Consider the following 27757-nt stretch of genomic DNA (forward strand, 5'->3'; position numbering starts at 1 on the left):
GTGGATTTACCTGGGTGGAGCCCATTAATGTCAATGGCAGATTGATACCATTCCCACTCCAGACACGCAAAAAGATTCAGTAAATAGAGCAGTATACTCCACCTTGGTCTGCCCATAGATATAATTATTACAACAACACCACCATGAATGTCTGTAGGGCCTTTTAGAAGAGGACTTCAAAAAAGTTTTCAAATTTTAATATTAAGATGCCAAACACCCTTGTGATATTGTGCATTGCATGCTGAAGCTCACTAATCCCAAATTCTGACAGACCATCAATCAAAATATATCTCTAATACTCTCCTCCCTCTGATGTTCATGAGAGGGAGGCAAATATGATTCCCAAAGGCTCCAGGAGGAGAGTGTCAATTTCTGCTGCCATTCTTTCTGACCTGAGAGAAAAATTGTTGTTTGGGGCTACAGTGGGCAAGGCAATGAAGCCGGGTTAGGACAGAACTTTTCCCTGTGTACCCAGCATCCATGTTCCCTCCAGACCCACATTTATCTTAAGTTGCTTACTAGGGGAAGCTGGGTTGCTTTGGGCTCTCTCTCCTTGAGCATCTTAAGCAGAAAAGTGGCCGAGCCTTTTATCATTCAGTGCACACTTTCAATACATTGTCCATTATGCATTTGGGTTCACCACACAGGCACGTCCTGCCCCCATAGTCTACCTTTGTTCTGAACATTGGTACTTTTTAGCACTATTAGCAATTACACTATGCACACACAAAGTGTCATTCTGCTTACAACTCAGTCAACTCTAAAAGAGATTTCAATTGAGCACACATTGGTGTTTCTCAAGGAGAACAGTTCCTTGTAAAATTTTAACTATCTTCATGTCATTGCTTTGGTTGTAGACCTGTACAGAGTCAGAATTTCACATTATATACACAATGACTATTTTTACCTACTCTCCTATGATTCAAAAATTGTTTAGTTCATTTTAGCTCACTGGGACTCAGGAACCTCCTGGTGCCAGTTGGCAGCAGGTACAGCGAGATCAGAGACTATTACAGGAATGCTCTGCATCAAATGTATGCATATTAAGTTTACCAAAGGGTGGCAGGTGCGATCTCTACCAGGAGCGAAGACACCAATGGTGGTCATAATCATTCCAAAATGTATGTACTGCTAGTATTTAAAGAATGATGTATCTATTGGCGTTAAGGGCAGTAACATGTATTAAACTGGTTCCTTTCAAGCAGGAGGAAGCAAGTGCTTATCTCTCCATCTGGTCCCTAAGTAGTGTGTGTCTCACAACGTAAGCCAGACATATGGAGACAGATACTGATTAAAAGACTGCATGGCACATGAGAGAGGAAGACCACATGGAAAACCAGTCAGTAAGGGGTGTCCTGAGATTATGAAAAGGAACAAAGGACTGTTTTGGTATATCTAAGAGTACCAGGAGACCCTCTTCATCTTTCCCCAAAGAGATAAACCATCAAGCATGTTCTGTCTTACAAAAGGATGGTCACAGCCAACCTGGCTAGAAAACACTACCAAGACTTTGGATGAGACAGGAGAGTATCTTGGTAATTAAGTTGAAGCTCTAGAACGGGTTTCTATAGTTTAGTTATCTGTAACCATTTGCTTCCAATACTCTTACTTGCTACTTTTCAAATCTCTATACTTTGTTAAATAAATGTATGCTTGTTTTCATTATAAGCATATCAAAGTGCTGTGTGTTAAATGGAGCAGAGATCTGAGGCAAAACCAGCAAGCTGGTGTGCACTGTTTCTTTGAGAACAGCATATCTGTGAATTCTGTAAGTGCCTAGTGGACCAGGAGCTGGACACCTGAGGGAGGTCTCTCAGAGGATTCATGGGTTAAAGCGTGTCTAACGCTAACCTGAAGATGGACAGCAAAGCTTGTATACGCTAAGAGGGGACTGCTTGTGTTGCCTGTGGGTGATGAAGTTGGGGAGCTGACACCCAGCAGGCACAGACAGGGTTTTCTCTCTGGGGGCAGGTGGTAGCGAGGTGCCTCACAACTGGCTATAAGCATCACAGGCATCTTATCAGACAGAGATTTAATGGAGGCACCACGTTAACTTATGAAAAATCTGTATTTTTATATGTACAATAACTAGCCCTGCACAAGATAAAGAATAAGAACTGGATATGAACACAACATGAGGTTACTGGTAATGAGTCAAATTGATCTGCGGAACTCATTCAAATCAGACAAGTTTCTACCGGCCCTTATCACCAAACAAGCAATTGAAATATAGACCAATAAGTAATGATTTCATCATGTTGCTGTGTATTTTTCCATTATCCCTGCTGGAATTACTGTTAAATATTTATTCGGATCAAAGTTATCACCCCCTAACCACCATACCTTCAAATCAGAGCTGGAACTACTCCATAAAATCTAGGTGGTGGTCTTTTTCCCAGAGTTTCTGTCATATTCAATACTAACAGTGGTAAATTATGATCTGACTGATCAGGGAAGTGTCACTATTTTTACTTTAATCATAGGCAATTTAGTTCAAAGACGTTGCTCTGAAAGTGCTTCCACTGGAGTGGGTATGCAGAGTAAATGATGGCCTTGAAGTGACAGTATTAATACCCTTTCATGTGATCCTTCTCCCACACTATCAGAAATAATTAATAGTCAGAATCATGAAAGTTGTTCTTGGTGCTTTTATCAACATTTTCTTTTGTGTGTGGTGACTCCAAAAGTTTCTTGTCAGAGCAAAGTTGCTTTTTTATGTATGGTGGATGGAGAGTGTCCTTGAGGAATAAACTCTGTCATCCTTGTCTCTGAGGGACAGACTATCTTTTCCTTGAATATGCCACATTTAGATACTGACTCCGATTCTCACTTGTTTTTGAAATGAGCAAACTTAAGAGGAAATAAATAGGAAGTAACCTGTGAGAAACGAATATAGATGAGTTTGAAAAAAAAAGCTTTTGAAACAGAATATTTTTAGAAAAAAATTGAGAAAGTAAAAATCTAAGATTTGAAGTAATATAAGGAGAGCAAAATATTATTTCCTCTTGCAGGGCTTCCATCAAGATGAAGACTATAACATTTAAATAGATGAGTAGAGGTGATGGGAGTGCTTATTTGCCCTGAAGTGTGGTGGAAAACTTTATTTGGACAGCAATATCAAGACTGATGCTTTTTGATCCCATGAAGAGGTGACACGTTTTGTTTGAGATGGGAACGGTTAACCTAGTACATTCAGTGCACCCTGAAAACTGTTTCACAGAGTGATATTGACTGATCCCTGGCAAATGCTGCATTATTCTTCTAGTTAAGAAGCAAGAGAGCACCATCCCAGGGACTAAAGCTGGAATGGGGAGGAGAGCAGAAAAAGAAAACCTACAACCCCAATAAGACAAGCCTTCATACTGTGCTTCAGATAAAGCTGCTGGAGGGAAAAGTAAGGCAGAAGAGAAAAAAAATGTATAATATCTACATATTAATATTTACAATTGCTTAATTTAAACAAAAACAAAAAAACCAGCAGCAGCCAGACAAACCATAGTGGTGCAAGAAATTATGCTCCTTGAGTGACAATTTAAGACAAATCAGATCTAGCTATATGACGTTTTTGTCTCTGAATCCGAGTTTCATCCGTCCAGAAACCTAAAATTTCATGAGACTCTAAATGTACACAAGTGATTTTTAGTCTTCATAAGCATTAAGAACTGATCTCAGTTGCAAGGAAAAGAATGATATAATAACACTGGTCTACAATTTTTGAGAAGTCGTCTGCTTCAGAGATAAAATGTGCTATTTATTATGTATTTTGATGTGCTGAGTTCAAATATGACAATTAAAACAACTGATTGACTACTGTTTCTAAGGCCTTGTCTACACTACGAGAGTAGTTCGATTTTACTTGCATCGAATTTTTGTAATTGATATTGCAAATTCGAACGTGTGTGTCCACACTAAGGACAGTAATTCGACTTTGTGCGTCCACACTAATGGTGAAAGCGTCGACATTCGAAGCGGTGCACTGTGGTCAGCTATCCCACAGTTCCCGCAGTCCCCTCTGCCCATTGGAATTCTGGGTGTAGCCGGCAATGCCTTCTGGGTAACAAAATGTGTCGAGGGTGCTTTTGGGTAACTGTCGTCATCCGTCCATCACTCCTGCCCTCCCTCCCTGAAAGCGCCGGCGGGAAATCATTTCGCGCACTTTTCCAGTCATTGACAGCGCGGACGCCACAGCACTGCGAGCATGGAGCACGCTGCGACCATCGCTGCAGTTGTGGCCGCTCTCAACGCCTCGCAGCTTATCATACAGGTTTCCCTGAGGCAGATGCAGAAAAGTCAGGCGAGGAGGCTACGGCACCGCGGTGATGTCCTGAAGTCTGAGAGTAGCACGGACCTGTCAGAAAGCAGGGGACCCAGCGCCGAGGACATCGCGGTGGCAATGGGGCATGTTGATGCCGTGGAACGGCGATTCTGGGCACGGGAAACAAGCACTGAGTGGTGGGACCGCATAGTGCTGCAGGTCTGGGATGAATCCCAGTGGCTGCGAAACTTTCGCATGCGGAAGGGAACTTTCCTTGAACTTTGTGAGTTGCTGTCCCCTGCCCTGAAGCGCAGTGACACCCGGTTGCGAGCTGCACTGAGTGTACAGAAGCGAGTGGCCATAGCCCTCTGGAAGCTTGCAACGCCAGACAGCTACCGGTCAGTCGCGAACCAGTTTGGGGTGGGCAAATCTACCGTGGGGGTTGTTGTGATGCAAGTAGCCAAGGCAATCGTTGATGTACTGCTGCCAAAGGTAGTGACCCTGGGAAACGTGGAGGCGATCATAGATGGCTTCGCAGCGATGGGATTCCCAAACTGCGGTGGGGCCATAGATGGAACTCACATCCCTATCCTGGCACCGGACCACCAGGCCACCCAGTACATTAACCGAAAGGGCTACTTTTCCATGGTGCTGCAAGCACTGGTGGACCACAGGGGACGTTTTACCAACATCTACGTGGGATGGCCGGGCAAGGTTCATGACGCTCGTGTTTTCAGGAACTCTGGTCTGTTTAGACGGCTGCAACAAGGTATTTACTTCCCGGACCACAAAATAACTGTTGGGGATGTGGAGATGCCTATAGTCATCCTCGGGGACCCAGCCTACCCGCTAATGCCCTGGCTCATGAAGCCCTATACTGGCGCCCTGGACACTGAAAAAGAACTCTTCAACTACCGGCTGAGCAAGTGCAGAATGGTGGTGGAGTGTGCTTTTGGCCGTCTCAAGGGGAGATGGAGAAGCTTACTGACTCGCTGTGATCTCAGCGAAACCAATATCCCCATTGTTATAGCAGCTTGCTGTGTGCTCCACAATCTCTGTGAGAGCAAGGGGGAGACCTTTATGGCGGGGTGGGAGGTTGAGGAAAATAGCCTGGCTGCTGATTACTCACAGCCAGACAGCCGGGCGATTAGAAGAGACCAGCGGGAAGCGCTGTGCATCCGGGAGGCTTTGAAAGCAAAGTTCCTCAGTGAGCAGGGTAACCTGTGACTTTAAAGTTTGTGTACTGAGAAGCTAAACCTGCCCCCGTTTCTTTACCCAGGTAATGTTGACTATCCTATCCAGTTACATACCCCCTTCACCCTCCTTCCAACACACGTTGCGAAATAAAAATAGTTCAACTTTGTTAAAGCACACCGTTTTCTTTAATACTGTTTTCGCGGGAATTTTTTAAAACTGGGACGCAGACTGTGGTGCGGAGCGGGTGTAGTGTAGTGACGCGAATGCAGCTTCTAAACTCAAGGATTGACAGGCTCCGCTGCGGTGGGATGGTTGTTTCAACGGAGCCTGTCACCCCTCCTGATCGGGACTGTGTGTATGGGGGGGTCTATGTGACTTTGTGGCAGGGGGAGGACGGTTACAGATCCCCTGCTGTGTGGCTCTGTGATCCTGCCTAAGGACCGCCGCTTAAGATCTGTAACTGCCCTCCCCTGCCACAAAGTCACAGAGCAACCCACCCCCCACCACATAACATGAAAACAACCTCCCAGACTAACCAGGGTAACTAGTCACTGCATCACTGCACTGTGTATGTGCCCTGCTGCTGTGCCTGCCCCCGACTATGTACCCTGCCAAAGGTGACTGTCCTGTCCAATTACCAACCCCCTTTCCCATCCTCCTCCAAAAGAACATGATTGAAACAGTAGTTTACAGAAACGTATTTTTTATTATCAACTACACATGGCATTGGGAGGTGAAACTTGGACGGGGGCTTGTGTCAGGCGGGAAGGAAAGAACTGTTCAAATTTTGGGAAATGAGAGCCTTCTGCTACTAGAGCTCTCTGCAGGGGTGGAGTGAGACTTAGCAGGGACTCTGCCGCCTCTCCTTCTTTGCACTTTGGGTGAGGTGGGTATGGGACTTGGTGGCAGGGGAGGGCGGTTATAGATGGACTGCAGCGGGGCTCTGTCCTCCTGCCTCCGTTCCTGCAGAACATCCACAAGGCGCCGGAGCATGTCCGTTTGCTCCCTCAGTAGTCCAAGCAGCGTTTGAGTCGCCTGCTGGTCTTCCTGCCGCCACCTCTCCTCCCGATCCATGTTGGCTTGGTGCATTCGGGTCAAGTTCTCCCGCCACTGGGTCTGCTGTGCTGCCTGGGCTTGGGAACAGGCCATAAGCTCAGAGAACATGTCCTCCCGTGTCCTCCTCTTCCTACGCCTAATCCGCGCTAGCCTCTGGGAGTGTGATTCCAGGCTAGGTTGTGAGACAGTCGCAGATGGGGCTGTGGAAATGGGAAAAAGGGAGTGAATTCCTCAGAAAGAAAAATGTAGTTGTGAACAAAGAACATAGTCTTTCTCTGTGAACAAGACCATGCACAGCACCTATCACATGCGCACTCAGCACAAGGTCGAATTTTCGGCCTTCACATTCAGTGCCTGGGGTCTTGCACAGCACATTTGAGAAGCGGGGCAGCACAACGGAATTTCTGTTGCAGGCAGACATGGTAAGCCGTACACTTGTGGCAGTTTAAAACTTTTAGATTACCACTGGCCTCATTTCACATTTAAAGCTATGTCAGTTCCTGCAGCCAGCAATCTGGCAAGCGGGAACTCTGCCCCTGTCCCACCCCCTCGCAGCTGTCCCCGGGAACGATCCCTTTCGGCTGCCCCTCTCCCGCCTCCACCGCGTGGCTAAAAACCAGCGGTTACAGTTCTGTCAAGGAATGGGAAAGCAGTCCCAACACTAACATTCCCCTACCTAATTAAAAGCAGGTCACCATGGGCGACATCACCCTGATGAGGATCTCTGAGAGCGACAGACAGAGAATGCTCCGGGAAAGCCTCCAAAGACCAGGGCCGTATGCCGCCCTGCTATGCAGAGCAATGATTCCCGAGTACATGATAGTCTCGTGGCGCGGCAATGTCTCGTACTTCGGAGGACCCAATAAGGCCGCTCTCCCCAGGAACCTCATGGAACGGCTTTCAAGTTACCTCCAGGAGAGCTTCGTGGAGATATCCCAGGAGGACTACTGCTCTATCCCCGGACATATAGACCGCATTTTACTGTAGCTGCAGTAGCAGGGAATAAACAGTAGAGCGGCTTGTGCAGGACAATCACTGAAAACCGGACATTGCTAGATTTTTTTTCAAAACTTGCACTGCCCATGACTAAACCGTTAAGCGCATAGGGCACACTAATCATGAACAACCCATTCTTTAAATTGTTAATATTCCTGTTTTGTTAAAAATAAATGTTTAGATGTTTACAACACTTACTGGCTGATCCTTCACCAGATTCTGTGTCCGGGGTAACGGCTGGGGACGCTTCGTAGGGGATCTCTGTAAGGGTGATGAAGAGATCCTGGCTGTCGGGGAAATCAGCGTTGTGAGCGCTGCCGACTGCCTCGCCCTCCTCATCTCCTTCCTCATCTTCCCCGTCCCCTAACATGTCCGAGGAACCGGCCGTGGACACTACCCCATCCTCAGAGTCCACGGTCACTGGTTGGGGTAGTGGTGGCGGCCGCACCGAGGATGGAATGCAGTGCCTCATAGAAACGGGATGTCTGGGGATGGGATCCGGAGCGTCCGATTGCCTCTTTGGTCTTCTGGTAGCCTTGTCTCAGCTCCTTGATTTTCACGCGGCACTGCGTTGCATCCCGGCTGTATCCTCTCTCTGCCATGTCTTTAGAGATCTTCTCGTAGATCTTTGCATTCCGTCTTTTGGATCGCAGCTCGGAAAGCACGGACTCATCGCCCCACACAGCGATGAGATCCAAGACTTCCCGATCAGTCCATGCTGGGGCCCTCTTTCTATTCACAGACTGCGCGGCCATCACTGCTGGAGAGCTCTGCATCGTTGCCAGTGCTGCTGTGCTCGCCACGATGTCCAGACAGGAAATGAGATTCAAACTGGCCAGACAGGAAAAGGAATTCCAATTCAAATTTTCCCGGGACTTTTCCTGTGTGGCTGGTCAGAGCATACGAGCTCGCACTGCTGTCCAGAGCGTCAACAGAGTGGTGCACTGTGGGATAGCTCCCGGAGCTATTAGCGTCGATTTCCATCCACACCTAGCCTAATTCGACATGGCCATGTCGAATTTGGCGCTACTCCCCTCGTCGGGGAGGAGTACAGAAGTCGAATTAAAGAGACCTCTATGTCGAACTAAATAGCATCGCAGTGTGGACGGGTGCAGGGTTAATTCGATGTAACGGCGCTAACTTCGACAAAAACGCCTAGTGTAGACCAGGCCTAAGATATTTAAGTTTTTACATTTTATGTCTATGTATATTGTGTAGATAGTAGAGTTTTAATAATAAATTGTAAACCTAGGTCTTTTCATGTGTTTATGGTTGCTCTACATGATAATATTTCACCTGTCCTGTTTATGTAACACTTTAAATATCAGCAAAAGGGTTATATAAATAAAATGTATTATGAAACAAAAGGCAAAAAACTATTATGTACATAGTTTAGTCCTATTCAGTGTCTACTCGGCACTTCTTGGCTTGTCTCTTTGTATTCATTAAATGGAGCATCTCTTGTCACTGTCCAGCAATAGTCTGCAAGCATTGATGGGCTCCATTTGCCCTGATAGCGTTTCTCCATTGTTGCAATGTCCTGGTGAAATCGCTCGCCGTGCTCGTCGCTCACAGCTCCACAGTTCGGTGGAAAAAAATCTAGATGAATGTGCCAAAAATGTATCTTTAGTGACATGTTGCAACCAAGGCTTTTGTATGCCTTGAGGAGGTTTTCCACCAACAACCTGTAGTTGTCTGCCTTGTTGTTTCCAAGAAAATTTATTGCCACTAACTGGAAGGCTTTCTATGCCGTCTTTTCCTTGCCATGCAGTGCATGGTCAAATGCATCATCTCGAAGAAGTTCATGAATCTGAGAACCAAGAAAGACACCTTCCTTTATCTTAGCTTCACTTAACCTTGGAAATTTTCCATGGAGGTACTTGAAAGCTGCTTGTGTTTTGTCAATGGCCTTGACAAAGTTCTTCATCAGACCCAGCTTGATGTGTAAGGGTGGTAACAAAATCTTCCTTGATTCAACAAGTGGTGGATGCTGAACACTTTTCCTCCCAGGCTCCAATAACTGTCGGAGTGGCCAATCTTTCTTGATGTAGTGGGAATCTCTTGCACGACTATCCCATTCGCAGAGAAAACAGCAGTGCTTTGTGTATCCAGTCTGCAGACCAAGCAAGAGAGCAACAACCTTCAAATCGCCACAAAGGTGCCACTTATGTTGGTCATAGTTTATGCACCTCAAAAGTTGTTTCATGTTGTCATAGGTTTCCTTCATATGGACTGCATGACCAACTGGAATTGATGGCAAAACATTGCCATTATGCAGTAAAACAGCTTTAAGACTCGTCTTCAATGAATCAATGAACAGTCTCCACTCATCTGGATCGTGAATGATGTTGAGGGCTGCCATCACACCATCGATGTTGTTGCAGGCTACAAGATCACCTTCCATGAAGAAGAATGGGACAAGATCCTTTTGACGGTCATGGAACATGGAAACCCTAACATCACCTGCCAGGAGATTCCACTGCTGTAGTCTGGAGCCCAACAGCTCTGCCTTACTCTTGGGTAGTTCCAAATCCCTGACAAGGTCATTCAGTTCACCTTGTGTTATGAGGTGTGGTTCAGAGGAGGAGGATGGGAGAAAATGTGGGTCCTGTGATATTGATGGTTGAGGACCAGAAGTTTCATCCTCTTCCTCTTCCTCATCTTACTCAAGTGAGAATGATTCTGGTGCATCAGGAACCGGCAGTCCTTCTCCGTGGGGTACTGGGCGTATAGCTGATGGAATGTTTGGATAATGCACAGTCCACTTTTTCTTCTTTGACACACCTTTTCCAACTGGAGGCACCATGCAGAAGTAACAATTGCTGGTATGACCTGTTGGCTCTCTCCAAATCATTGGCACTGCAAAAGGCATAGATTTCCTTTCCCTGTTCAACCACTGGCAAAGATTTGTTGCACAAGTGTTGCAGCATATGTGTGGGGCCCACCTCTTGTCCTGATCTCCAATTTTGCAGCCAAAATAAAGATGATAGGCTTTCTTAACCATAGTGGTTATACTGCGCTTTTGTGATGCAAAAGTTACTTCACCACAAACATAACAGAAGTTATCTGCACTGTTCACACAAGTACGAGGCATCTCTGCTCACTCTGGCTAAACAGAAATGTGTCCCTTTGCAAAATCAAACACTGACAAATAAGAGAGCATGACACTGTATGATTTCTAGAGCTGATATAGGGCAATTTGGTCAGCAGAGTGATGTAAACTTCGTTATGATTGCATCATCCATGACTTCTAGGAATAACACGATGCAATTCAGATCATGTATGACGCAATACCAGCTTCAGATTGCATCATTCATTGTTTTGCCTAAAAAGCAAGTACTGTCCAAACCCAGTCATCGATTTATTCATAGATCCAGTCAAAGATGTATTTTAGTCATTTCTGGTTTAAATTGAGATCCCTTCCCTTTATAACTCACTTATCCTCTGCCATTCCCAAGTCAAGGGTCGTATATACTGACCCAATAGCATATCTTGAAAACTAGAGCCAATCAACAATTTTAAGCATCATTTTCGTTCTCAGTGACCCAGAATTAGTAAAGTTTGACTACATTTATTTCAGAAGCATTTTGGCTGTAGAGCAGTGTAATTGTTAAGCAGATTTGGTCAGGGGCCCAGTTGTGCACACTAAATCAAGGGGAGTTTCGAATGAGTAAAGACTGCAGGCTAAAGTTCCAGACGAACTACAGGTTTGCTCTGATTTATAGTTATTTCACTACATAAATATCAAAGAAGTGTGTGTGAAATTTAGCATCAAAGAAAATTGCTAAAAATTACCGAATTCAGCTAGACTATCAATACATGGCAGCCTTTTTGTTACCTTAAATAATCACAGATATTTACTTACCGTAATTGATTTTCCGTAAATTAAATTTTACAATTAAGAACATTATCTCTAATTAAAATAGATTAAAGCTATTTTCCAATTATTGATTCAAATCTGTATGTTTTCCACTGTTTGAAGAGTCTCTTCAAAGTGTTGACTTTTTCTTCTAATTTGATATTTTTTATTTGTTTAAACTGGAATGAGCATTATACGATAATGCCCTAATTGCCTGCAAATTTGTTGATATGTATGACACATCTAAATGTTAGTTGGAGTGTAATGCTTCTTCAGATGCTGGATTTTACAAAAACAATACACTTTCAGGATTAAAAAATTATATTGGAAAAATGTCTAGATAACCTACAGTGCTAACAGCAGATTACAAGTACATAGCTAGCAATTTCTGTGGATTGTGAAGGCTACCTTAGGAGGTTAGATTTCTCCAATGCTTTCATGCACATCAGAGACAGGAAAAAAATCCCATACCTTGGGAGAAGAAAAAGTGTTATGTTTTTAGAGCCAAATAAGCCAATCATGCCTTTTCAATTAGGTACTTTAAGTAGGAACAGCAGAACCAGGAAAACACACAACAAACCTGAATTGAATTAGTTCAGGGAATGGGAAATTAACCAGCTCACTTCATTTTTGGGATCAATCTCTAAAGGTATCTCTTCACTGCAGAGTTAGCCCCGGTGATTGGAACCCAGATTAGCCTAGCCCAGGTATGAGCAGCCATATTGCAAAGCCCTACCTAAGTTACTGAGTCCTCACTAAAAAGAGTCCTTGTGGCACCTTATAGACTAACAAATTTATTTGGGCATAAGCTTTTGTGGGTAAAACCCACTTCATCAGATGCATGGAGTGAAAAATACAGTAAGCAGTATTTATATTGCAGCACATGACAATCAAGTAACAAAATGGCAACTCAGGATTAGGCTGTCTGCACCTTTAAACAAAGAAAAAATCCCTTCAAAATGAAAATGCTTAGTTGCGGCAATTAAGGCAAAGTCGTGGCCTGGTTAGCCCTGAGGAGCTCCTCCTCAGTCTCAGCCGGCTCTGCCCCTGTAAAAGCAGGTAACTGCCTTTTTAACTGCCCTGCTGATTCTTGATTGATCAGCATTTTCTCCTGGCCTTTGGAGAACTGTCTTGTTGGTCACTGAATCTGAGTGGATTTTTCTTGGGTGAGGATCTTGGGGCACTGATGCCTCCCTCCAGGGGACAGAGAAGGTCTGGCAGACCCTGTCACACCTTCAAACAGGAGCAGCAGGGGCAAACAACCCAACCAGTTTCAAGATGGCACTTGGTATATTTAGAATTGGGATTATATAACAGGTTTACCTTCAATAATTAGGGATTGGACTCAATGACCCTGGAGGTCTCTTCCAATCTCATGTGGTATATTCCTATAACACACTTATTTTTGAGACATGTGAGATTCTAGTTTAGTTGAAGGGGTCTGTCAGGAAAATCAGTTTCTACTTGCTCCTCAAGTTCACTATTAACATTTTCAGATTTATATTCTGCATTATCTTTGTTATTCTTCTAACTGGACAGAGGATAATTTGTGTGTCATTTGTCTCTTTACTGAACATTTATCCAGTAGTAACTGGTCAATATGCTCTTCACCAGATCTATCTCAGCCACATCAGACTTTACTTACACTACCTGTCCCCCACTTGTGCCTTTCTGTGTCACTTTTCAAAAAATACCCTTTGGTCTAGGAATAAAAATCTGGCAGGTTTGTAATGTGGTTTGCCCCCTGGTCTACACTGCGGGGGGGGGGGGGGGCAGGGGGATCAATCCAAGATACGCAACTTCAGCTATGCGAATAGCGTAGCTGAAGTCAAAGTATCTTGGATCGAATTATCTGGGGTCCAGACGGCACGGGATCGATGGCCGCGGCTCCCCCGTTGACTGCGCTACTGCTGCTCGCTCTGGTGGAGTTCCGGAGTCGACGGTGAGCGTGTTCGGGGATCGATATATCGCGTCTTAACGAGGTGCGATATATCAATCCCGGATAAATTGATTGCTACCTGCCGATACGGCAGGTAGTGAAGACGTACCCTTTGTTGTTTATCACCTAGTTCTTTAGCTAAGTCTGATCAAATTTAGCTCTTAACTGACATTTTAGATGGGAAACCTCTGGAGTTCTCTCTGTGGTATTGGCTCCACAGGAAGGGTGGTGGTGGTGGAATAAGAAGGGAAGAATTCACTCCCTTCAACAGCCAGAGGCCAAACCAGAAGCACATTCCCCTTTGTGGCCACTGTCTGTGGAATCCTTTATGCAGAGATATTGGGCCAGTGTACCTGTTCTGTGATGACCTATTTAGAGGGGTATGGAGATCTGTTTCCCAGTACGCAACATTCCTGAGGGTGTCATGCTTCCATGGGGAACTGGGAGGATAAGCAGCAGCAAAGAGGCACTGACCCACCACATGAATCTGTTCCTCAAGAATCAAGGGACCTGTAGTGACAGCAGTGGAGTCCTTGTGCAGCTACGGAGTCCACCTCTATAAAATGATTTGGAGGAAACTTAGTGACCTTTCTGCTTAAATTTTGTACTCTGGTAGGTTTTTATATGGGCAAGGATGATTCAGAACTGTCCAAATTTCCACTGAAGTCAGTAAGAGTTTTGATTCTATCAGCACTGGGTAAGGACTGCAGGATTTTTCTAGCTTCATTGTGTGCAGAATATCCAAATAGTTCTGTGAAGATACTTTCTCAAAGTATTAGACAGCACATCTTAAATGTATCATCAAAGATATCTTTGATTTACAGTGTGTATAAACTAAGAAGTTAGCTGTATAATGTAGTTTATCCAGTGTTCATACAACAATAATCACTGTCAGTGAGTCTGAATTAATTTGAAAAGCAGACTGTGAAAAGCAAAAGCTACTTTGAATATGAAGGGTATTTTAGCCCTTTCATACAAATGTTGCTTCGTGAACATACTTATTCCAATTAATATTTTTAGGTAATGGCATACATAACATCATCCTTCGCTACATGCAGCGCACTAAAGGAAACACTGTTACCGTATACAATAGTCACACAGGGACCTCTTCTCCACTCCCACAAAGTGAAACTGGGAGAAATTCCATTGAAGTCAATGGAGTTATAGCAAGAGAAAATTAAGGTAAGTTTCATCAGAATCAGATCTGGTTGAATGATAAAAGCATATGAAATCTATTTTAATTTCAAGTTGAAAGTGCTTTGAACTACAAGGAAACAATTCACATATTTAAAAAAATCAAGCCATTAATTCAGTCTTATTGTTGAAAGTTGATTTCTTGCCCTGTACTTTGAATATTTGAAAAGAAAAAAATAATAAAAGCCTATTGCAATTTTAGGCATGAAGAGATGAATAATAAAATGCAATTCAGTTTTGTACAGTCTCACTCTAAACACTTGCAAAATTCAGGCATATGTTCAGGATTATTTTACCCATAAGAGATTGTAATATCAATCCCATCCTGCATATAGGAATGAAAATACAGGTGAGACCTATTACCATTTTCAAGCATGAGGGATAAGAAGTTAGAAGGAATTTTGTGTAATGTTGTCAGTGGTTTCGGTAAAACCTACACTTCTACTATATTTTCTGTAAACTATGGTTTTTTTTATAGAAGGAAATCAATTTTGAAAAGTTTGCCCTTAATAAAAAGACTGAAGCAGATAGAAACTAACGTAGTAAACCCTATGTAGGTTATGTTTGACAAGGTTATTGTCATCAGGAGCTGAAGTCCAACATCTGTGACTGCATCAGGGTTTTCAATCCTAAGAGTTACTATCATATAATTGGAGAGACTATGAACACTTCCAAATTTGAGTGTTTACATTTTAGGTGAAGAATTTGTTATGGGAAAATTAGTAAATTTTCTTTAGCAGATTAATAATACAGGGATTATGTAAATTGAGATTGTCAAAGTAGCTAAAGGGTTTGAATACACAGCTTCACGTTCATATAAAATGCATAGTTAAATCTCCTGAACTACTTTGGAAAAATCTCAATTCTAGGTTGTCCCTGACCCAAGGAGTTTACAATTTAAATATATACAGACAACAAAATAGGAAAAAATAACATCAGCATGTTGATGGAATGTGAGCAGGATGACAAAACAAGAGGGAGAGGAGAACAATTAAAAAACTATTTTATATTTATGTTTTGTGAACATTCTTTTGCCAGGTTGTTATTCTTTTTGGGGGGAGGAGTGTTTTGAGATTTGGGTTTTTATTGTCTTAAAAATAATTCCTGGGGGTGTGCCTGAGTTTTGGTTAGCAGTGGAAAGCTAGCCAACAGAAATGAGTTAGTATAAAGCCATACTTTGGGTTAAGGTTTTCATCAGATAGCAGATTATATTGTAATATTCATGATCATGGTACTCAGGACTGGAACTAGTTTTGTTGGGGATGTGTTCAAAGTAAAAGATAAGTTGGCCTCAAGGAGACTCCTGTGATTTGCATATTATATTTTTATATATATTTGCATATAATATTTTATATTTTCCCCAGGGTACATTTTGAACTGCTGAACAGCTGTGTCCTCTCAACTCTCCAACCTGGAGAACTGAGAATTTCATACTGCTTCGCTCTGAGAGCAACCCCTCTTGGTCTGCTCACACACAGCCTCCAGCATGGAAATTATTCCCATCTATACTGTCTGAGTGCTATGGCTAGCCACCCTTGAATTACACTGCAGAGTAACACCAGCAAATTCCCACTCCAAGACTTTCCCCCAGTAAACCCTCTCCTAGACAACACAAGCTCATATAAAGTCCATCATTTTATTAATAGAAAATGATGTGCACAAATCCTGTTATCTCAAATGGGTTTTCCCAAACACTTCAATCTAAGCACACTGATTTGGATAAGACAATAAAACAAGTTTATTAACTACAAAAAGAGATTTTAAGTGATTACAAGTAATGAGGATTAAAAGTCAGAACTGGTTACAAGAAAATAAAAGGTAAAATGCAACCAGGCCTAATTTAGCAAGCTAAATGAATTGAAATCAAAAGTCTCTCTCCCCCTCCCCCCCCCCCATTTTAGCAGCCTTACTGGTTGAATTCCTTTCTGCCAGGATCCCTCCCCAGTCCAATAATCTTCCTTTGTTCTTCAAGTGTTGTTGATTCTGTGAGTAGAGATGAGGGAGAGAGATGATTTAGGGCATCTGTTCCTCAATTTTATACTTTTTCCTCTTCTTTGAGGCTCAACTGCAGCTGGGGTTCAAGAGACAGAAAGTCTGTAGGGACAGGAACCTCCAGCTCTTTCTTTGCCAAGATGCACATTTCTCACTCACACTCTTATTCCTGCCAAAGAATGGCCATTTAATCAGGTGATAGACCATTTGATTTTCTTGATACCTTGCTGAGGCATCAGTTTGCCTGTTGTTTCTAATGAACTGGTTTGTGGCTGCTTTTCTAAACTTGGAATATGTTTCAGTAATGTTATACAGTAGTATTTTATAACTTTACAAACAATCTTGCCATGAACATTTTACCAGGGAAATAATGATCACCAAAATATGAATTTTCTCATGATACCTCACAAGGCATACTTTGCACAACATTTATCAATATATTGGAAAAACGAATGAACATAGGGTTACCAACTGTCATAATTTTGTTATTAAGAAAGTTGGGACACTTTTCACTATTAGGAGAAAAGTGTCCCAAAAGTGTCCCTATTTTTCACTATTAGAAGGCTCAGCAACATTTAGCCAATCAGACAGGGGGTCAGGGAATTTGTCCACAGAGGCCAGAAGGGATTACAGCACCTAGCCAGGGGAACTTTGGTTTACTGTTCACTGGTAGGTAAACTGGTAAGAGTTTGATCCCTTAATTTATCTTTCAAGCTAGAGGGGGATCACAGTGACCAAAAGGTGGAGAAAGGTCAGGGGCAAGTGCAAGTAGGGATGCTCACAGAGTAGGCACCACCAAAATGCAAAGGCTTTGCAAAGCACAGAGGATCCTGTTCAGACTTTCATATCTGTTGGAAGGGTGCAAACTGCCACGTGAAAGTGAAGAAAGCAGAGAAAACTTAGGCTATTTATAGCTTCTAACTTTGTTAATGTTACAATCCTCTTGGTCAATCTAACTAGAGAAAACATTTTAGAATTCAAGTTAGTATTTGTAAGTATATATATTTTATATTATAATAAATAAACTAAGAACAAGAGGCTATCTACACCCCCAATAAATCTTAGAAATAACAACTGAGTATGCTTGTTTTGTATTGTATTTAGATAATACATGTAAATTTTGGTTGCAACAGCAAATTTATATTGTTGTAGTTACTGAGATTGAGGCAGAAGTTTTAAATTTAACAGAAATTTAAAACTTTTTTAAAAAGCCTTAAATAAAAAGGCAGCAAAGAATGGAGGGCAAAGTAAGAATGTAATCCTGAGGACTATTTGAATTTTTCATGCTGGTTTAATGAAAATTAGATAGATACAGAGAGAACAAAAAGAGTTCCAAAATGTGAAATTTTTCACTGGATTGTCTCACCTTGTTACAGACCCTTTAAGTAAGGAATATAAAACACATTGGAATATGTAGCTTGCCCTACATGTTACTCCTCACGTGCTGATTGTTGGTTTTGGTGGTGATGTTTATGTAATTAATTTTCATTTTCCCTCCATAACTGAAAAGAAATGAACCAATCTGAACCTGCCAAACTTAGCAGTGATGACATAACATGGCCATTGGAGGGGGGGAAGTCTGGAGGGGGACACAAGAGTGAGAGATTCTTTCCCTCTCCAACTACTCCTATAGCCTAAGGGGACAATTCTTGAGCTAGGAAAATGCACCTGTGAGTTCAAATGTCTCTTCTAATGGCACTTCACTGCCCTTATAATTGATCAAGGTCATGACCCCCCGACCCTAGAAGGCAGTCAAGTATAAGCTGCATTCTTGTTTTGCAAAGAAATTAACACAGAGGTTACACAAGGTCACTGCAGGTATATCAGGAATAGAACCCAAGACTAACATGGTAGACACAAATTTTAGCAATGCAGTGACATTGCCTTTGAGGTTCAATATTCTTCAGTTAGCCTGTCTCTGATCACTAAATCATACTCTTCTCCCAGAGCCACAGGATTAGGAAAATTCTGGGCACCATGCTTTAGGAAAGATGTGAACAGAGTCCAGAGGAAAGCTACAAAAATGATAAAAAAATAATGTTTAGAAAACCTATGAAGAAAGGTTTAAAAAGGTTAGTACTGAGAGGAAAAGACTGAGGTGGGACCTGATAACAGTCTTCAAATATGTTAAGGTCTATTATAAAGAGGATGATGATCATTTGTTATCCATGTCCAGTGAAGTAGGACAGGAAGTAATGGGCTTAATTTGCAGCAAAGGAGATTTAGTTTAGATATTAGGAAAAAATTTCTTACTATAATGGTAGTTAAGCTCTGAAATAGCCTTCCAGGGGAGATTGTGGAATCCCCATCATTGGAAGTTTTTTTAAAAAACAGGTTGGATTGTCACTAGAGCACCACCTCATGGACTTTCGGTGGTGTCGTGCTGTAGTCCCAGGTTCCTCTAGGTGGGGCAGCCATACGTTTGGTGGGGCCAGAACCCCACAAAGTCTCTGTGTTATGGCCACCCAGTTATCTTTTAGGCTGGGGGATCCTAGGTCTCTTTAGACAGGGTGATGGTACTTATTTCCTTGTGGCTCCCTTGGCTGGCAGGCTAGTGACCCTTTCCCTTCAGGCAGAGAGGCAACTAGCTCCTTCCTCTTCAGCCTTCAGCCCCAAACTGAGCCAGGTTCTTGCCTTTTCTTCCCCCTCCAGGCCTGGCATTGGCTTCAGGTGTAACAGGCCGGTGCTAGCTGGGCCACAAGGCTCCCTTCTGTTTTCTCTGCTTCATCACAATGAATATAAAGTGGTAATTTATTAACATTTAAGCATGAAAATGTTCAAAAGGGCCCCAATATTCCTTATTTTTACCATCTAATTTACATACTTAATCTATGTGTATTTCAGTCAATGTCTTATTTTCATTCTCACCTCAGGGAAGTTGGAATAGTAGTTCCTGAATTAATGACATTTCTTGAAATATTTACTGCTGGCTAACAGGCAAAAATCAAATTCTAAGAATACCCACTGAATTGTTATGAACAAGTGGTTCTGAAAATTTGGTGAGAGCTCTGCACTCATTTATATGAGATAGCAAGTTATAATTTCTAACCCTTAATTATTTTTAATAACAGGGACTGTGGTACATGGCATTATATCACATCTATCTTATTACTGAAGACTTTCAAAATCTCTTCCGGCAATCAGTATCTACATGACATGATGTTTCAAATACTGCTGAGTGAATTAATCTTTATCTTAATTTCCCTGTCAGTGTGGTTTTCCCCCCTGAACAAAATGTATGTAAAATGTTATTAACTACTGGACTGATATTTTCACTGTTCCTGTCTCTTAATTATCTTCCTTTGGAAGATTGATTAATGTAACAATAAAAGAATACTAAACACTCCTACTAGTTTAATAACACAACTTTCAATTCTTTTAAACATGTCAGAATTTACTTTTATGTGTTTATTATTTTATTTGTGTCAAGTAGGTATGCATGCTTACTGTGGAGTTCATCATTGTATGAGGTATATACCTGTTATCTTAAGTGCTCATTCTTAATATGTGAGCACATCACAATAATTAATGATCCATCAAAATTGTCTCCTAGAGAGAATGTTCTTCTCTCTTCACTTTAAGACAGACTAATTCTGTCAGGAGCTCGCAATTCATTCCTGCTGCGTTGGGTATCATTACTAAATGATTGTTTGAGGACATGCTTGTTCAAACATTCTTGTCTTTGCTTAATTACCGGGACTAATAAAGGGATTTTTAAACAGTTAATTTACAAGTAACTGTCAGGGATAATTCTTATCCAATTTTTTTATGTTGTCATTGTGGCAGGAATCTTTCCTAAATGATGGAATTCAGGTAACAGATTCTACTCTGAGCTCTGAAAGTTATCAGCCTTGGTGAGCTCTGCATTATTCCAGTGCTGTACCACCCCTCACTTCACCACTTTACCCCTTAACAAATTCCAAAGCTTGTGAGAGTCAAGTGCTTTTGTGTTATTTATACAGACTTAGATGTGTGCAATGTAGAACAATATGGAGAATCTCATAAATATTAAAGCCATTGTTCCAAGCAAGTAACATTCTAAAATATGCACATTGATTTACATTTGGTTGTGGCCTTGGAAATCTCATTCTCCAGCCTGGTGGAAATGATGCTCACAGAAGTCCCTATTAGCCTAGTGGATTTTAGTTACATGTACACCTATTCTCTGGCCAATTACCAATAATAATACTTGCCGGAAGCAATGATATTGTTCTTTTTATATTCAAACACTTTATAAACACCAACTAAACAATTTTTAAAACACTCTTGCTCAATAGATAAGTATAATTATTCTAATAGTTTCCTTCTATAGATGAAAAAATAAAGGCGGAGAGGTTACGTGATATGTCCAAGACTACAAAGAGAGTCAGTTTCAGAGCCAGTATTAGAACTCGGAAATTCTTGATTCATGGTCTTATTTCCTCTAGGCTACTGAACAGATGCAGAAAATCACTTTTCATCACTATCACCTTGGACTAGATTTGAACCATTTAACCTAGAGGTTAAACTTCCCTTATTTTATCATCAGACTCTGAATGATCTGTGAAATATTAATAGCTTTAGTAAAGCAGGTTTTCCCAAAGGTTTACTCATTGTAGAGCTCATTGAAAAATGGGTATTTTTCCCCAGGAAAATTTTTGCTGAAAACTAAAAAAAGTTTTGACCTAAATTTTCCATGGAAAATTTTAGGTTTTGGGTAGAAACTTGAATGCTAAAAAACTTTTGTCTGACAAATGAGAAATACTGCCTTTGTGCCTCATGGGAGTTGTAGTTCAAGTACCTCATGCTCCCATTCTCCTCTATGGGCCAGGTTCCATGATTAGACTACATATCCAGTGATGCATTATGATGTCCATTCTTGGAGACAGGAATTAGCAGTGTGTCTTGGAAGTCACTGGCTGGGAGGCATCATGGGAGATGTAGTCCAACTAAGGGCTTTAAGGACCTCAGTTGCCTACAGGGTTAGGTGGCAATTGAGTGGGGATTTTGAGGATCTAAATTTTGCATTTAGGCATCTAAAGTGGCAGTTAGGCACCTAAATCCCTTTGTGGATCCAGCCCAAAGTAGTGAATCAGGCCCCTTGGCTTTAATTGAGTTATTCCTGACTAACACTAGTGTGAGACAAGAGTCAGGCCCACAGGAGGTAACATTAAAAGTATACTCAGATGTGAAGATATGCTTTGATGTCAAAGGGTTTGCAATTTCTGTAAGCTAACCAAGAATGTCATGATTTTTGAAGGTCTAAAGAAAATTGCTTATGAAGCAGTGAGAAGCTAGTGTAAAAGTAAGCTACAAGAGATATGTAAAAATGTTTCTCTTAACGTTTAGATTGCAAATTTTTCCTGACTACAGTAGCCTGGGTGAAAGAGTTTGAGTTGTTGTTTCTGATTCAGTGAAATGGCTTCAAGTAGCCACGACTGTAAACTAATATTGTAGATACCTTTACATGTCAGGTTTGTTTACTCACTTTCAGATAGATGGCAAGTGTCTCAGTTGGTTTGATTTAATTAAAGTAGGTTATCCATTAGCAGAACATTTTCTGCTCCTCAAAGAAACTAGAGAAGGTGGCTGCAGAAACTGCTGCTATATTCCAGATGGTCTGTTTGGAAAAGGGGAAATCAAGTGTTGTATGCTTAACATGAAAAACTTTCAGTGATTAATGAAAGTATTTAACTGTCAAGTACAGTAGTCACAGAGGAACATTGCAATGAATATACTGAATGCCACATGATTCTGTGCAATAGTGATGTTACTGTTCTGTTTTGAAGGGGGGGTCTTTGTAGAAGTAGAAGCAGGATCATCCATTTTGCTATATTTTATGTACTCCCATCAAAACAGAGTAAAAAGATTGATAAGTCAAGATGTATAGGCCTGGATTATAATATGGTGAGGCTCCAGGGGGGTGAATTTGGCTTCATTTTCCTGAGCAGGGCACAATTTTCAAATTTTGGGAAACACTGGCTTAAACCTTGCTGTTTTACCAGTTCAAAATATGGAAACCCAGTTTTCATGTTAGAGTCATTCTTCTAGAGACTAAATGCCCTCGCCTATTATTTGCTGGAGAGCTATTCATGAGTATAGACTCTGTAACATCTTCTTTTGATCTCACTTATTCTAATTGGAACCTAGTGTTGCTTCAGTGGATTTTTTTTAAATAATTTTTATATATTATATTTAATTGGCAGCATAGCAATATTTAAACATTCAACCCTTTTTATATAAAGAACAAAGAAATGGGAGTAAATTATAGACAGTACATGATCAACAACAGGGAGTCGATTAGAGTACTGAGTTTTTAAAGAGCTATATAATATAAATAGTTTGAGAGTTTGGGGGTTTTAAAAACTGTTTCTGTGTAAGAAATGAAAAACGTTTTATCTAGAGATAGCCTTAAGGTGTACAGTTCAGCTCCTGATCTGGATTTGAGTTCTATAACGAGAGAGGAGAGGGGGTTGGATTTGGAGGCTGACAGTCTGTGCTGTAACTCTATGAGCCTTTATGGCAGCTTTTTGTCTCCCGGTTCTGGGCTGCTTTGGATTCTTGAGGCCCTCGGTATGACTTACACAGTTTGGGGTGTCTATCTAAATTATGGAAGCCTCTCTAGGCAGCCCTATGGGCCACACATGCTGCTGCTCTGCCCTCAGTCTCATCCTCCCCATATGACAGGGCTTGTGAGGGGTCCTTGGAGGGAATCCTTATTGCTGTCTTCTTCAGTGCCTGTGCAGAGTGACTCATCCATCCAGCTGGATCTGGGGCTTTTGTGGCCCATTTTTGCCACTGTGGTCCTGAGCAGGACTGGAATGGATATAGATCTCATCCAGAGTTCTTAGTAGGGGCCCCTCTCCAATTTTTCCACAGAAATCAATAAGAAACAGGAATGTGAAATCAAAGTTCCATCTGCAGAATTTGTGCTTGCAATTCATGTTGTAGTCACAAACTTTGTGAGTGCCACATTTGCCCACAGGGTGGGAGGTCCAGCCTTCAGCAAAGCTTCCAATATAACCCTAAAACATTTACCTTAAAAGTTTAAAATTAATGGGTCTTATAACGGTATCAAAATAGATACGTTATAAATAAGAACAGAAGGACTCAAAGTGAAAACAAGGTTGAGTCCACACTTGGGGTTCTTCTGCCATTCTGAAATGGCGTCGGCTACATTTTCCTGATTTACGATAACAACAGAGCCCTTCGAGTGAATTATAGTCTTGTATTTACTAGATCTATTGCCAGCTGTGCTCCTGAGTTTTGTTCTCTAAGCAAACAAGCCCTCCAAGCTTGCAAGGTAACTTACAAATCTCCTGCAAGGGCAACTCTTCATAAGAAGCCTGAAGGTGCCTGTTGTATGAGAAATGAGTCTAAAAAAAGACAATCTGGTCATTGGAAAGATTGATGATGCTTTGTCCATCAAACTTTTGAGAAGAAAAAAAAATAGGGGAAAAGATGGCAAAAATTGAGCCCCAAGGCAACATTTAAGTTATTTTTCTCTTGGGAATCACTTTGCATTATTAACAGTTAGGGAGAAGAAAATAATTTTAAGTACAAAACTAAAACAAAACAGCAGCGCCTATGAGTATACTTTTTCTTGGAGATTTACTGACCATTTTACACCAGTCTGACATATTGACAGACTGTTGAGGAAATAAATAAAATATAAAACAATTTTCCTTACAGTGTTGCCACAGCTCTCCTGCCCACTGTAGATAGCAAAGGAAATGCCTTCTGACTGACCTACAAATCCACTGCTTTGGGACAGACTCTCTGCCACTGCATGGGTACACAAAGGGGAAGGCCTTCCCACCACCACTTTACACTCCTGTGTATGGCCAAGCCCAGTCACTGTCTCTACATTCCTCCAACAACAGAGATTGTTCCATCCGTGCTTCTGAGATGGAAGCAACACCAAAGAGGGTGGAGAGTAAACCCTATGGGTCTCTCGGCTGTAGCATCCACTCCAGGGCTGCCCAGCATGTACATTTTTATAATAATATTGGGATACTTGCACATGAAATATGCAATATAAATTATTTTTCTAGTCTAATTATTGGGGTTGGGGAGGGAAGATTATCCCACATCTGTCTATAGCAAGGGTCTGAAGTATTTGTACCTGGCTATTGTCAGAAATAGGATACTGGACTAAATGGGCATTGGGTCTGATCTGGTACAGCATCACCTATTGGTGATTAAAGTAATAAAATTGAGATCCTAATTTAACCATATGTATTGTCATCTCATGTTTTATTCCCACATGTGCCAAGGTCAAAAGATTATTTTTATAGCTTTTTGAAAAAGTTTAACTATTGTACTTTGAGACTTTTGTTTAAGAAATAACTTTAAGTATAATTTTAAAGTCAGTTTCCTGTCCCAGAGTACTTAAACTAGAATAGAATGTCATGTACCCAACTGAGTTTGCTTTACTTGTTATGCAGAAATCAGGGGCAGCTATCTTACAATATCTGGTTGATAGTGTATCCCCTTATACTCCTTGATAACATTCCTTCCCCCATAATTTTGAAGATTTGTTGATAAGCTATGTAATTTATGGAGCATGCACCACTCATGTGTGAAAATCGTCCAGGACTTTTTTCTCCAGAATATCAAAAATGTCACCTTCCAAAATGTTTACATTTCTGCATGATCAAAATCAGCTAGTACCTAACCCTTATCTCACTAGTTCAAAGATATTTTAAAGTACACCTCTACCTCAATATAACGCTGTCCTCGGGAGCCAAAAAATCTTACCGCATTATAGGTGAAACCGCATTATATCGAATTTGCTTTGATCCACCGGAATGCACAGCCCCGCCCCCCTGGAGCACTGCTTTACCGCGTTATATCCGAATTCGTGTTATATCGGGTAGCGTTATATCAGGGTAGACGTGTATTCCTTGGATCTCAGCTATACAGCTAAGATGAACTTGTTTCACAAGGAAGAGATTACAGTTTTTTGAAAGTGAACATCCTGACACATTTTAAAAATAGCTTAGATTCATAGGATGGAAAGTTTATTAATTCATTTTGATTTAATTACAGAATTTTGGATCAACATTCAGAGGTGGTGTGTCTTCTGATTATTATTTTAATGTTGTTGTGAACATAGTATATTAAACAGTTGAGACATACTTCTCTTCAGAGCACAACCTCCAGAGAAATGTAGAGCTTTCACATGCCATCTCCTGCATGCTGTTCTGGCATATAATATTTTACTTCATACAGAAGCCGAAAACAATTTTTAAAAGTCACCAAAGAAAATCAGAAAGAAAATTTAAAACTTTTAGATCAGCAAAGGTACTGAAATGAGGTTTTCCTTTGTGTTTACAGTACAGTAATTGAAAAGCAGTGACCTATGGGAACATAATATATTGTGTTTATTAAGAGCCCAAATATCAAAAAGATATTTCCGTAACTGAATGTAAAAAGTTCGGCACTTGCTTATTTTATTGACAAGATATGATTGTTTCCATGAAGAGACACTTCATTTATTGAGGATCTTTTGTCTGAAGGAATTATGTCTGCATTAACTTATTCTTTTGTATTCAGAAGACAAACATTTTTCACATATAATTTAAGTTGATACATGAGCCCTTTCATTTCTTATTTAAGAATTGTTAGAAAAGAATCTAAGAAAAATTCCACCTGGCAAGCAAACTTGAATAATAATAATAATAATAATAATAATAATTCTCTAAGCTTGTGAGCCTAGATAGACTATAATTAAAATCAATAGACTAATCACCATGAAAAAACAATTTTAATGTATTTCATTTCCTTACTGACATAGGCACATGCTGCCTCACATGCATACTTCCTTTTCTAACTGATCTCAAATACTAAAACAAAGTTCTTCTTTTAAAAACACATTTACTCTTTCTTTCCATTCTGGGAATTAAAGGACAATAATAATACCATGGTTGAAACCTTTCAAGAATACAGCTAGAATGGAATATTCTATTAAAACAAGGAGGAAGATTTTGCACTGCCTTGAGATCTGATCATCATCAGCTGTTTGTATAGTATGTTGGGTCAAATTTGGCCCTTTGCCAGTCTGAACCAGCTAAATTTCTTTTGTATCTTTTTTGAAATAGGATGACCTGAATGGTACACAATTTCCCCAAGTAAGGGTACCATTGACTTATACTATGGCATTTTCAGTATTATTTTTTTTCTAAGCATTGCTAACATTGTTTGCTTTTTGACTCTACAGTGAGCAGAATTTTTCAGTAATTGGTCCACAGTGATACACAGGGCTTTTTCTTCAGTTTTTACAGCTATAATGCAACCCTAGCAATGTATATGGGTAGTTCCTATTATTCCTTCCCATGGGAATTACGTTTAACGCTGGTCAAAATTTTCCAAATGGAATTTTTCCAATGGAAAAATTGGGTTTTTGACCAAAATTTTTATGGAAAGCAGACACTTTTTTTAAAGCAAAGTGTAGAAAGCCAAAAAAACTTTCAGGCTGAAAACCAAAAGAGACAGTTTTTTTGACAAAAAGTCAAAGTTTTGCAATCAGCGCAAATTAAGTTGTATTTATTCAACAATTAATTTAATCTGCCATTGTGCTGACCATTCACCTAACTTTGTGGGTACCCCAGAAGAAGCTAGTAGTCTTTTCAAGTGTTGACAAGCTTAAACAATTTTGTACATGTGTAAGTTTTGCTACTTTTATTTTCATCCCAGTTTCCAGGTAATTAATAAAACAATATAATACCAGTCCTATTACAGAACCATGGGGCACCTAGCTAATCTTTTGCTAGACTGAAAATTACCAGTTATTCCTACTGTTTTCCAATCCTTAGCCCATTTCAAATCCATGACACTACTTTACCTTTCATCCCTTGACTAGTGAGATTCCTTACTAGCCTCTTATGAGGAATTTGGTCAAAGGCTTTTTGATATTCCAAATAAATTAGTTACAGTCTCTCTGAAATCACTTCTGGTGCCTGGCCCCACCCAGGCTCAGACCAGCTGGGAACAGCAATTGCACAAGGGGGCCAATTAAGGTTGCTGGAGCACCTTAATTTTGACATTTCCTAATTTGAGAGTGCTTTACATTGCACCCTTTTAATCCTTAACTTTTTATTTAAGTATTTTATGGTTTAGTTTAATAAACAAGTTTTGTTTCTGACTCATTTGCTTTTAACAACAAAAAAAGATTTTCTGTGTTATTTAAATAATAAGGCACCTGCACATTTGTTGTCTTCAATGTGTATTTTATTGCATTGTTATCTGTGTGAGGATTCATTTTCATCCTTAAGTGCCATGTTAACCA

The sequence above is a fragment of the Chrysemys picta genome, chromosome 3 (assembly GCF_011386835.1).
Source record: "Chrysemys picta bellii isolate R12L10 chromosome 3, ASM1138683v2, whole genome shotgun sequence".
Classification (NCBI taxonomy): domain Eukaryota; kingdom Metazoa; phylum Chordata; order Testudines; family Emydidae; genus Chrysemys; species Chrysemys picta.